General features: G+C 34.1%; 1 protein-coding gene across 7 annotated transcripts in view; it reads right to left on the minus strand.

Annotated features, from left to right (window-relative positions):
- Positions 1–14,185, minus strand: part of Hnf4g (hepatocyte nuclear factor 4 gamma) — a 132,985-nt gene that overhangs the window by 118,257 nt on the left and 543 nt on the right. For 4 of the 7 annotated variants that reach the window (XM_078017002.1, XM_078017001.1, XM_040293931.2 and 1 more), the window contains exon 2: positions 5,054–5,124. The exons of the other annotated variants lie outside the window; for them this stretch is intronic. The gene's annotated coding sequence lies outside the window, so the exon portion shown is untranslated. The remainder of the gene's footprint in view (positions 1–5,053; positions 5,125–14,185) is intronic. 7 annotated transcript variants of the gene reach the window in all.

Genomic DNA, 14,185 nt, shown 5'->3' on the forward strand with positions numbered 1-14,185 from the left:
ATCTCAAGTTCTATCCATTTTTCTGCAAATGACATAACTTCATTTTTCTTTATAGCTGAATAAAACTTCATTGTGTATGCATACTACATTTTCTTTATCGATTCATCTGTTATTGGACACCTAAGCTGATTCCATAGTTTGGCTAATGTGAATTGTGCTGCTGTAAACATGGGTATGCAGGAGCCACTAGAGTATGGTGACTCTAATTCTTTAGGATAAATACAGAGGAATGACCCAGACAGGTGGCATGGTGGCTCTATGCCTATTCTTTTGAGGAATCTCCATAACTAAATCTTAAATGTAACAAATTCAGGCTGCACCATCAGCTTGCCGGTATAAACTAACTCCTTCCAATCCTATTTATCTTCAAACATAATTAAGATAGGATGACAGGTTTTCTGTTTTCAAAATTGTGAGGAAGTACTTTCCCATAAATTTATTTGTAAGTCTTTGAAAACACAAAGCTAATGTATATAATCTAAAAGACCAATTTGAAGTTACATTGTCATAAAATTAAATTTTAAAAAATCCCAGACAATGGAGGAGTGGTATAGATTGAACCTCCTTTGCATAATAGCCTTTAGATTTGGACTAACCAACATGGGAACTGCTAGTCCACATGTGGATACAGAACACTTGAACTGTGACTACTAGAAATTGAGATGTTCTGCATGTGGAAACAATGCACCAGATTTTTAAAGATTTACTATAAAGAATATAAAAGATCTCACTAATAATTTCTACATTTAAACTGATTTTACACTGAAATGCTTATATTCTTATTTTATTGGGATACATAAAACAGCATTAAAATGTTTTTCTTTTGTTTCGATTTTATTTTTCTTTTGCAATATAGCTATGAGAAAAACTTAAAAGCACATAAGGGATTAAATTATACTTGTATAGATTAGTGCTGCTTTAGAGCTCAAAACTATCGCTTAGCAATAATTAAATTTCAATCCAAGTGAAAAATTATGCCCCAAAATACAAATTTTCAAGTTATATATGGAATAAAGAGCACATTGGACATTATTTACCTTATTAAACACTTAGTATCCTGATTTCCTTTCTTCTCCCTTGGCCTTTGGTTTTATCTTTTTCTGACTACATCTACTCAAGCCTTTGCTTCTGAAACCTTCCAGACAGCTGGGCCTGTTTGATTGTTGGCAACCATCAAAAAACATGGAAGATGTACACAAATTAGAGGGAACTCAGAAATTAACAACTAACAGGTGAGGATACACTTGTGTGATGTTTATGTCTAGGAGGTAGGAATAAGTTTGGAAGGAGTATCCAAAGTACAACAGGAAACCAGTTGGATGGTTTTAAGTGACAAAATGACATGTTTTTATTTATGTTTTAAGAAAGTCACCTTTCGCCAGGTGCTTACCTATAATTTTAGCTACTCCGAAGGCTGATGCTGGAGGACACCAAATTCAAGGACAGACTCAGCAGGTTATTGAGACTCTATATCAAAATAAATGGCGGCCCACACCAAGCAGCTCAGGAGGCTGAGGCAGGAGGATGCCAGTTCAAACCCAGCCTCAGCAACAGCGAGGCACTAAGCAACTCAATAAGACCCTGTCTCTTAATAGAATACAAAATTGGACTGGAGATGTGGCTCAGAGATGGAGTGCCCATTCTTCAATCCCTAGTAGCCCCTTGCCAAAAAAGTAAGTAAATAAATACAAAGGGCTGGGGATGTAGCTCAGTGGTAGAGGGTCCCTAGATTCAATCTCCAGTACTGTAAAAATAAACAAACAAACAAATAAATAAATAATTGTCATTCTTAAAAGCTGAGAGCAGATAATATAATCTGCTAGATCTAGATAGCCCAATAAATGTGGCTTGGAGGATATAGTAACAGGGAAAGTAGAAAATCTGAGGCTCATTCAAAGTCAATATTGGCATATCTCTAAGTTACTAAATTAATAGAAGGTATGAGAAAAAGATAAAAATAAGAAAAATCCCAGGTTTAAGTGAAAAACTAAGCGAGTTTTTTTTTTTTTTTCTAATACCTGCTCCCAATGTCATAAAGATGAGATTAAAATTCATGGGGAAGAAAAAAAGTATTCCTATTTATAGAAACAATTATCCACTATCAGATATGATGATGAGTGGTACTTATTTATTTTGTTTCATTTAAGACTCTCAGGAACACTTTGGAAGTAGATGGTAGCACTATAGATGAGATGGGCAACTACAGCCCAAAGAGGTCGCACTGTTTGTCGAAGTTCTCCCAGGCAGCTCAGCCTGCAGTCTAATTCCCACTTCCCAAAAGGCTTTACACCAAGGACTTAATGATTTTCTCTAAGTTGATATACTACTACTCCTAAGATTTTATTGCAAGATGGCTAAAGACATAACCCAGCTCACCATTTTTACTTTTAAAACAGATTCACTGCAGTGAGTGCACTGTTCCAAATAGCTGTGATTTGCAATTACCTACACTGTTAGCAAAATTAAAGTGTTTGAAAGAGTGAGCCACAGAGCTTTTACTGCCATCAGAGCTGTTAGGATTCTACCTGAAAAACTCTATAACAATCTGTTTAATGCATAACTTCAAATACAGAAACTGCCCTTTGTACCTTCAAGGCTGTGTGTATTTGTTTCTCTCAATCAGGGCGGAGGGGATGCCACCATGGGTAAGCATCTCTTGAAATTGGTCTGACATGTTAGCAGTTTTGCTAGCAGCACAAACAGTATTTTGCTGGGGATTTTTTTTTCCATTTATTCAGCTTTATTCATCATTCAGTTTACCTGCCTCTGAATTATCATATGTGTAAATTCAACACTTCAACTCAACCCATAAAAATTAAAGTGATGCATAAATGCTGGCACAAGGATCTGGACCCAGCAGAATAGGACACACCAAATCTGCAAAAAGAACACACAAAATCTTTCTCCAAAATGTAGTCTCTGTCCTACTTTGGAGTTCAGATTACTTTTGCATTGCTTATTTTAATTTCTGTTAGTTTCAGTAATAAAAACTATACCCACTGAACTTCTCTCTGTGCTATTTAATCAAATACTGCATCATTCACTCAAAGGCCAAGATGAGGAAATAGCTGTTCATATTTAAGAGGTAGACAGTAAAAACAAAAACAAACAAAATATTAAAAGAACAGACATTTCTAGGTTATTCATGACAGATTCTTTTTATATTCTCTTCAGTATTTTCAGATATCATCTTAAAGCAACATCAGTTTTGCATTTTGACTTAGCTGGAGGAATTGGTCAAAAGGAAAGAGACAGGAAGCCAACAATGAGAGAAATGTAGATCAGGGTGGGTGTTAAGAGAGAAGAAAAGGGCTAGGGATGTAACTTAGGGACAGAGTACTTACCTATAGCATGTATACTTTGTATAGGGCCTTGGATTAGAACCCCAGCAACAGAAGGAAAAAAAAAGAAAAAGAAAAGAAAGAAAAACAGAGAAAGGTGTCAACATAAATGTTTTGGGTTCTAAATGTTTGGACTGGGTTGATTTAATATATAGTCTAAAACAAATATATGCATTGCCCATAAGAAAGATTTAAAATATCTAAAATTATAATAAAGACTAAATCACTTTATGGTTACCCTGTAGTCATGGGATGAATGGTGTGTCTCCCTCAATCCCTACACCCAATTCATATGTTGAAGTCCTAACTCCCAACATTTTTGAGTATGACTGTATTTGGAGATAGGGCCTTTAAAGAGATAATTAGGGTAAAAGTGAGGTCATATGGGTGGGCCCTAATCCAACCTGACTAGTGTCCTTATAAAAGGAGATTAGGACACATACAATGACAAAGCAAAGGAGGCCATCTGTAAACCAAACAGAGAGACCTCAGATGAAACCAAATCTGCTGACACCTTAATCTTGGACTTCCAAATCCCAGAACTGTGAGAAAATAAATTTCTATAGTTTAAGATGTCCAGTCTATGGAATTATGATTGACAGCCCTACTACACTATTACAGCTACCTAAGAAAATAATTTTAACTTATTCTTTTTTCTATGTAGGATAAAGGAATGATTTTTGAGGTAAGTTCAGTATATTTTCCCCAATATCTGTAATAAATTATACTAAAAAGATGATATGTGATCTCCTCAGCTACAGAAAGGCACTGACATAATTCTAAATTTCACTAATGTACCACATTATGCTCCTATTTTCTTCATTTTTTAAAATTATCTTTGCTAGTTCTGAGCATTATCTCCCTTTTGCTTTTGTTTTACTTTATTTTAAATAGACAAATTGTTCAAGAAATAATAATTGTCAGAAAGCTACTTATGATAAATAATGAAAAATATAAGGTATCACTATGAATGCTTAGACTCTGCTTTTAGTCTAATTAAATTTGGAATGAAAAAGCTCATATGTTTGGAATCTAAATATAAATGTGGATATAATAATACATTAGTGTATTATTTGTATGTAATAAACACATGTATGTATTTTTATTAGTATCCTAGATAAGTGATTTGCATATTACAATTTACCATAAAGCAACTTAAGTCAGATTTTTTTTTTGTATTTTTTCCTGAACAGTATCCTAAACTCTAAGGATCCTATTAATTCTTTAAATCTCTTAAACCATTACATGTTTTGAATGTAACACTCATTCGGAAACTCCCACCTAATTATAATCTTCTTTTATCAAAAATGCATTTTTATCACACCTATTTGTTTCAAATTAATCAGTTCAATTTTACAAACCAAATGGCAGGGTTTGAACTCATTTATAAAAAATGTGCTTTGTGTAGATGGAAAAACACAAAGTTATTCAAAATTATTCTGGCTTAAATGTTACATATTATATATAATACAACATATTATGCATGCAGAATATTTATTCTCCATTTCAAGTCCAGTGTTTAAGGCTGTTTGAGGATATATATCAAAAATATACTCTACTTAGATGACAATTACTTTGTGAGTTACACAAGTTTTAACTTTCTGGGAATCCATGCACAAATGGAAAAAAATATGATCATTAAAATTCATAAAGCCACATGGTAATGGAAAATAGTTCAACATAAATTACACGTTATGCACAAATATACTTACTTTTCCTGTTTAATGTACCCATAATGAGAAGAGTTTCAGGGAGCAGAATTCTTTCTTTGGAAAGGTGTTGACTAATTAATATAAGAAAGAAAGAAAAATCAGCTTTTAGGACTCCTAGGCTCTTCAATTGTAAATGTTATTTCCTAAGAAATTTCTTGATTAAGCAATTACTAACCAGAAGGCTTTTAAAACTAGTATTTATCAGTGACTTCTAAAAGAATAATAGTTTATACACATTTATAATTAACTTGACTATTCAAAACACTTCATTTCCAAAACTAAGTGAAATTATTAAAATCAATACAAAAAGCATCATATTTTATATCATCAAATATATGACTATTATGATTTTTATTCCTGGTTCAATAAATTAGTTTCAATTGAAAACTCAAGTTCAGTGTTTTACAAACTATGCTAACATGCCTCCTTGATTCACATTAAATGCTGTCACTAGCTATGAAGTCTGCTGAGTGCTTAATTTTTCCTTGACTCTGTTTCCTCATCTATGTTATGAAAATGGCAATGGTTTATATCTGATAGTTATTATAAAGATTAAGTGATTTAACATATGTGCAGACCTTAGAGCCTACTACACAGAAAGTACTTAATGTTAACTGGCCACACTAGTTAATAATCGTAGTAGTGTGTAAGCATATCAAGTCAACTTACATAGAGCTAAATACACAGGAATACTAACTTAATATAAAGAGTCAAGATAACAATCTCAATATTTATGAAGCATGTTTGCCCTTATGCCAGACTCTTTGCTGAGCACTCTAAATGCTGTATTATTTTTTTAATCTTACATATTCTATGCACTGAGCAAGGTGATGCTCAGAGAAGTTGGCAAATGTGTCCAAAGCTCTACAGATTTGAACAAGTCTACTTGACTCCTTTGTTTTGTTTTGCTTTTTCATCGCCCAAATAATCTAAAAAATATGAATGTGAAGAGAATGATTTTGAACATAGGTTTTTTAAAAAAAGCTCTGGCCTACAGGACTCATCTGTAACAAAATAGTAGATTCCATGCTAGATTTACATGGGTATACTATACTATAATTGAATCGTTTTAAAGTGATTTTGAAATGATTTCAGTAAAGACATTCAAATAACATTCACTAATGTGTGTGTGTGTGAAGCATAATCAATTATGAATTAATTTTTTACTTTCCTTGTAGGATAATATTTGGATATGAGTAAGCCCCAAAGTTGAGAGTGTGATTATTTAAGTTACTCTGAATTACAAAGTCCTTGTTTTTTTTACCATGGGGGGGATAATGGGAGTTAAAAATGGATGAAATTTAAAAAAATAATTAAAAGGAGCAAATGAGAACATTTGGAAATTTCCAAGTGAGAGGAAGGAAAATTTCCAAAACATGAGCCCATTCAGCATGTGATTTTACTCATGTTCCTTCAGTTGACCTAAGGTACAAATTTCATGTCAGTGATTGGGAGAAAGAAGTCAGGCCCTGAATAGAACAATGAAAACAGAATATGTTGAATCAAAAGTCTATGTTTGAAAAAAGCAAGTTCTTAAAACCCCCCATGAGAAACTATAAAATTTAAAACTAAAAAAAAAAAAGAAAAGAAAGAAAAGAAAAAAGAAAAAGAAAGAAAGAAAGAACTTGGGTCAAGTGTAGTGCCACACCTATAATCCTAGCTAATCAGAAGGCTGAAGCAGGAGGATGGCAAGTTCAAGACCAGCCTTAGCAACTTTGCAAGACCTTTTTTGTATCAAAACAAAAAAGAACTGGGGCTATAGTTCAGTGGTAAAGTGCTCCTGGGTTCAATCCCCAGTGCCAAAAACAGAGAGAAAGAAGGTTGTGCTATATTTTTCTTCTAGCAAACACACTAATGAAAAATATAATTTTACTGTATTCATCCATTTTCTAAATGAAGGACAACTAAAAGAAAATCCAAAGAATCTAGAATTTCTTCTTGGATTTTGGAATTTTTGTAAAGCACACTATTATAGCTGTGAACTATCATTTTCAAAGTTCAGCTATGTACCCCAAACTTTATCACTGCCTATTGTAACATCTGACAAGTCTTAACTGAGCTCTGCACCTTGCCCTGCTGGATAAATGCCATCTTGAGCATGAGCAAACCAATCCAGCTGTCACTCTTTCCTCACCTCCATTAAACTTATACACACACATACACACACACACACACACACACACACACACACATACACACTCACACACACAGTAGTTGAAAATTCAAAACCCTAAAACCTGTATTTAATATTGACGGTGCATGTGAAAGAATACTATAAAATATAAAGCTTAATTACAGGCATCAACATTGTTGTCCTATCTATATTTCTTAGTATCAGCACTCATAAAAAAGAATCTAAAATCCATAACATGACACAAAAATGTCTCCAAATTCAGTCTTCTTATTTTTGTAACCTTACTTTTTAACACCTTTTCATATTTCATTAATGTTTGGAGCTTCATAAAATCAACTTTATGTTTTTCATTTGCAAATACTATTCCTATTTATGATCATAGCACCCTTTACTCTATATTTTTGTTGTTGATCAAATCTTACCCTTTGTCCAGAAAAAAATCCATGCAGGGAGAAAACATTTTCAAAGACCATATTTTATAAAGGACTTCAAACTATAATAGTTTAGTAATAATAAAACAGTTCAATTTAAAGGGTTTGGGGATGCATAGAATTGGAAGAAAAGTTCACTAGAGAAAATTCATTCATATTATCTAAGCTCAGGAAAAGATGCTCAGCATCATTATTCACTAGGGAAGTACAAATTAACATTGCATTGAGATATCATCTCATACCTTTTACCATATCTAAAATCAGAAGATTGACACTACTAAGTGTTGATAAGGATTTGAGGAAATAAGAACTCTCAAACAGTACTGGTAGAAAGATAAAAAGGTACAACTACTTGGGAAACCAATTGGATGACTTCTTCCATATGACCTACCTAGTCTATTCCTAGCTAACTATATGAGACAAATGAAAGCATGCGTCCACATAAAAGCTTTGTACAGGAATGTTCATAGCAGTTTTATTTATAATAGCCAGATTGGAAATAAGCCAAGTGTTCATTTACGGGTGAATAAATAAACAAATTATGGAATATCTATATAATGTCATGCTGTTGTTCAGAAAAAAAATATTTTAAACATCAAAAAAGAACTATTGATATATGCAATAATAGTAATGTATCTCAAAATAATTAAGCTGAATGAATGAAACTAACAAAACAGGAAAGAGTTCTGTAGATATAAGACAGATATAAGATGAATGAATTCCGAAGTAATTATGCTCAATAAAAAAACAAGACACAAAATCCTTTACCTGACGTATTTTACCTGAATACTCCATATTAAACTATTCCACTTGTATATTATTCTTGAAAAGGCAACACCAGGGACAGAAACAGATAGGTGATTGCCTGGGGAGTTTAAAGGGTGCTGACTACAAAAGGGCCCAGGGAACTTGAAGGGTGGGGGTGCAAAATGTTCTCTATCTTTACTGTGGAAGAGGTTACATAACTGTGATATTTGTTAAAATTCATTGAAATGTGTACATAAAAAATATTTTTACAGAATGTAAATTTTATCTAATAAATCTGACAAAAATAAAGAATCCATAATTTTCTCTTATATAAAATGTCTCCAGGAAAAGTGAGTGGGCCTTCCGTTACACTTCTCTAATACTTCCCCAGTACACAACAACTCCATTTGTCACAGTGAATAATCATTATTTGTATACATCCCCTATCAGACATGGGGACCATAGTAGAGAATTTAATAATTGTTTAATCCACTGTATAGAATGAAGTGCTTACCCAATAAGATTCTTAATAAATGTTTTAATTCTATCATTGCTATTTCATTTCCCTTCTCCATCACTACTATTCATTCAGTGTACACACACACAAACCACATTTCAATAAAATGCCCATCTAAAAAGGAGGACAAGAATAATAACAGACTACCCTCAGCCACTTAACAGTCAATGAAAGATCATCCCACATGAAACCATGATGTGTGATAAGTTGATAAGAATCATGATAGACAAGGAATAAGATTCAATTAAATTGGAATATTCCAACAGAAGGTAAAGGGAACTTTTAAAAGAGGTATTTTGAGCAAGATAAGTGGAAATTGGCTTGGAAGGATGGAGGCAGGTGAAAAATACCAGAGGTGGTAGTTAGAAATCTCCAGTCAGTAGAAGTAGCACGTTTGACATCGCAGAGCATAGGGCTCTGAGGAACTAAAGAATTATTATTCTACCTGAAGCCTGAAGTAAGGATTTTCAAGCAAAGAGAGATGAGGCGTGGAAGAGGAAATCATGGACTGCATTCTAACAGGTCTAGTGATGTGAACACACTTGGATTTGAGACTCTGGGTATTACAAAATTACAGATAGTTTTAAACGGAGAACAGATAAAATGTTTGGGTTTCTTCTCTGCATATCACTCTGCTATCTCAAGAACTGACCAGAGGCTGGTAAGACTAGAAAGGGCAAACAGTAGGTGACTGTAATAATTCTGGTTAGAAATGATAATAACTTTGCTGAAAATAAGCCAAAAGTAAAAAAATAAGATTCTTCCTAATTACTTTACAACCTGGCTCAAATGACCAAACCAACTTTAGTTTTGCTATACAAAGTTTTAATACATAAACAATTTCTAGGAATATAATAATTGAAAAACTACAAATCATGACTGACTATGGTCAAATGCACAATCTTAAAGAATATATGTGGCTTTAGGGTCAGTTTCAACCCCTCCTATTCCCTCCTCTTGTATCCTCTAAATCCTTAAATTCAGTTTAAAGACCTTCAAACATCTCTAGATTCTATCTGCTTCTCACATCTGCATCTCGAATGTATTGCTGTGAGAAATTCCTATTCTTTCCCTTGTCTCTTCTCTCTCCCTCCCAACCACCAAAAGGCTGCCAATCTTAAAAAGAAAAAGAAAAAAAAAATCACAACCCAGCCTACTTAAAGACTTTTGATTTTTGATGACTTCTCATTGCCTAGCAAACATAACTCCAATCATTGTCACCTGCATTCAGGATTGTCAGAAACTAACCCAGTGTTCTTTGCCCATTTCATTTCTGGTCATGATTCCCACTCCAGGTGCAATCTCCTCTGCCTCAAACACGTTTCTGATTCTTCCCTACTCCAAATGTTCTGATCAGAAAACCATTAACCCTTCACTAAATCTCCCCAGGCTACTGTAGCTAAGGGCATCCTTTATGCTTCAGTTTATCACAGTACTATGCTAATTATCATCATATATACTAGATCATTTTATGTGTTGGACTTTCCAGTAGATTATTTTGTGTTTGAAGCTGGGAACACTGCTTTATTTATATTTGTCTTCCAGGTACCTAGTACAATCCCTATAACTTAATTCCTGCCAAATTAATATATATTAACTTTATTTGCAAACTATAATCATGACGTTTGAAAAATAAAAATGCAAATAAAAAAGAAATTGCAGATTTCACAATTTTCAATCACAGTAAGAAAAATACAACACATTAAGCAAGCTTAGAGGAACAATATTCCAAGAGTCAGAGTATTTTTATTTTATTTTTGGAGTACTAAGGATTGAATCCAGGGGTGCTTAACCACTGAGCCACCAACCAGCTTGGTCTGGTTTCTAGGGATCCCAAAATTCTTAAAGACATATGACTTCTTCTATAAATATAAATATAATAATCTCTAGAGGGAGGACCAATAAAAGCAGGTAATACTAAAAACTTACTATAAGTCAAGCAGTACTTTGGATGTTTTATGTCATTCTATCATAACAAAGCAACACAGAGCACATATAGAGTGCTTAATATATGCCAGGCATTGTTCTAATTAATTTCTACAGATAACAACAATTCTACAATCTAGGTATTATAATTGCATACATTTAAAAAATGAGAAAACTGGCCCTCATAGAGGTTAAAAAGTTAACTCCCACTCTATTTAGTAAATAACTGAGCAGGGATAAAAACCTTTCTATCCAACAAAAATGTCTGGTTTCTTTACTTATATGCTATGTAGGTACCTATAAAATTGGTCATCCTCAAAAGCCTCTTCATTCCCCAAAATGATAAATGTCATGAGGAAAGAAAAAAATTGAACTTCTGAATTTTCTAGCAAACTATCTTGATCAAATGCAATGCAATCACAGGAATATAACATGAGCAGTTATCAGTTAATTCTACCATGTAAAGAGCATAGACTCCATGTCTTAAAATATAGAAAGGAAGTCTTGACAATAGGTTTGCTCTTTAAGGTATAGTCATGGTGGGTGAATGGGCTAGATGGTATTGAGTTACAAAGGTATTCACACTAGCACCCAAATATGTATACATGTGGCTCCTCCAAAGGGTACATCTCATATGATCTGGAATACTCAGCAAGGGGACAGACACGGCTTTGACTGTGGGTGTTAAGGTTTTAGTCCTCACTCTCCCTCAGTTGGGCACTCCTATGCCATAAACAATCCAATGACTACATGGAGCAGCCATAATTACTTACATGGCCTAGAACCATGTGCCTGCACTGGAACCTCCAGCTCTACTTCTTATAAAACGTGTGACCTTAATCAACTTATTTAAAGAATCTAAAAAAGAAAAAGTATGTAAATGCCTGAGAACGATACCTAGTACATACTGAGTATTTAGTAGGTGCCACCTAAAATATATAAACATACATTTGATTTGATTTGTCCAGGTATAAAAACATGCTATAACTTAAGTGTTCCTTATATCTATTCATGAGTGGTAGGACTGATGGCAACAATTCAACTCTAACATACATGAAGGATGAAGGAGAAGATAAGCAACTTCAGAAGGCTACATCATTATATGCCCTGTGTTGGATTTGCACTGATAGCTTTTAAAGAATACAAAGCTATTTACCTCATTTCAAAAATTGTGCTTTCACCCCAGCAATGTGAATCCTCTTTCAGCAAAGTGGCAAAACACTGTGATGGAGAACCACAAAATCACAACAGCCCCTACTAAACCAAAAATGGTCCATGTGATTGCAATATAGGAATTCTCATTTATTATGTACCTCCTGCTGTCATGTACGGTATCTCCAGCTATTCAGTACACATGTAAATGGTAACAAATTCAGTAGAATCTTTTACAAGTTCAACATACAATGGCATTTTGAAACTTCTTTAATTATCTTTCCATTTTTAAAGCAAAATTCTTGAATTCCTCAAGTCAAACATTCCAGGATGGGGTTATCTAACTTTCCAATATTAAACTCCAATATTGAGAAATCAATTTTTCAACAACAGAATTGGCATCATTTTAATTCAATCATTCTTATTCAGTATTGCAAGCATGCTAAGTATACTGTGGTTACCAAGGAAGTTTTTTTAAATTTAAAGTTTCTTTAAATTTAAAGTGAACATCCCTTGGAGTCAACAATTCTCATCTCAGAACAAATGTTCAGCTGTACCAAATCAAAGATAATCACAACATCATTGTTTGTGATACTAAAAGCTTTAAAAAGCCAAGTGACCATTCAGAGAAGATTGGCTTACTACAAGAGGTACAAACACAGAAAAAATGAATCTTCATATACAGACACAGAATTATTTGAAAGATATTAAAAATATATAAGTTTCAGGGTACTAGTTTATGAACCATTTCAATTTTTGAAACAATGAAAGAAATATTTCTGTACTATATACACCGATACTGGAGTGAAACAAACCCAAACATTAACAGGGGTTGAATACACAGAGAGTGAAATGAGAAGGAATGTCTACTTTATATTTTACTAAAATTTGCATGCTGTTTTATAAACTAGTATTACCTCTGGAAACCATAAAAATAACAAGGATTTTAAAACTAAATGGGCTGCTAAAAACAAAAATTATTGTTTGCAGGATGTGTACTTAAAAATATCTCAGTAATTCCTGAAAGTAATTTGTACTATCCCATTTGCTTTTAACCACAATTGCAGAACAAAATGCCTATAAGATCACAATAGACACACCTTAGTAAAAGGGTGTCCCTTCATAAAGCCTGTTGAGAAAATTTCCATATTTGTAAGACTATAAATGGGGTTAAGAGGAATGAGTAGAAGACAAATAGCTCTCAATTTCCACAACACTTTGAAAAGTGAAAAATGAGTAATTTAGTAGCACTCACTACCTCTTTCTTCTCTGCCTTCCTCTCACCCCAAAGAGAGGAGTCCAACACTACTTGGTCACTGGTTTCAAACACACCCATCAGTTGGCCTGAGTGAAACTGCACAGGAGATGAAAACAGGGAGGTGTGGTTACAGTAGGGACAAGAGGACTATTAGGGAAAAATGGTGGTAACTGAGGAGGAAGGAGAATTTAATGATGAATAAATGCTCCGAAGAGAGAGAAGAAACATGTAAAATGAGACAAACAGCAGGGGAAAGTTACTTAAAACCAGAAAATATTGCTACCTATGAGGTGCTTAGTTTGCAGGACATTCCATGAACTTTGGAGCTTCTGTATTCTGTATTCTCTAGAGCTCTTACCCTCAAGTGAAAACTTGTAAAGTTGTTGTGGGTGTCGGAGAGGAGTGCTTTCACTAGCTTTTCAAACAGTCTTAAAAGCACAGTGCATCAGGTATAAATTATTATATTTAATTCTAAACTCTTTTGACATGCTGGCTTATTCCCGTTAGACATAGAATGATAACTTGTACTTATTTTAACTAAGCTTCCAAAACCACATTTCCTATCAAAGGAGGTTAAGATAGCTTAATAATATATATGAAATCTTCTCCAACAGCATCAGGGGAAGATGCCCAGACTTAATATGGCTCTAGGAGAGAATGGGTGGACAGTGACTTGAGCAAAGGCCAGGAGGTGATGCTCCTGGACCGAACACCACCCCCACAAATCCATAGACATGTATATGTCCTGGCCTTGTCCCAGGCCACAAAAATATTCCACCAAAGCCCCCACAGAATCCTGGGGATCACGTGACCCTCGACAGCCACCACAGCTTTCTCTGCACCCAAACAAACACAACTTCTATTTTTCTTTTCCTGGGTGAATGACTTGCATATCTCCCCATCGCCCCCCCATCCCCCGCAGTCTCCCTTCCAACGCTTTCTGCTTCCTTCCACCTCGGGCTAGGAG

The sequence above is a fragment of the Ictidomys tridecemlineatus genome, chromosome 7, assembly GCF_052094955.1.
Source record: "Ictidomys tridecemlineatus isolate mIctTri1 chromosome 7, mIctTri1.hap1, whole genome shotgun sequence".
Taxonomy (NCBI): Eukaryota; Metazoa; Chordata; class Mammalia; order Rodentia; family Sciuridae; genus Ictidomys; species Ictidomys tridecemlineatus.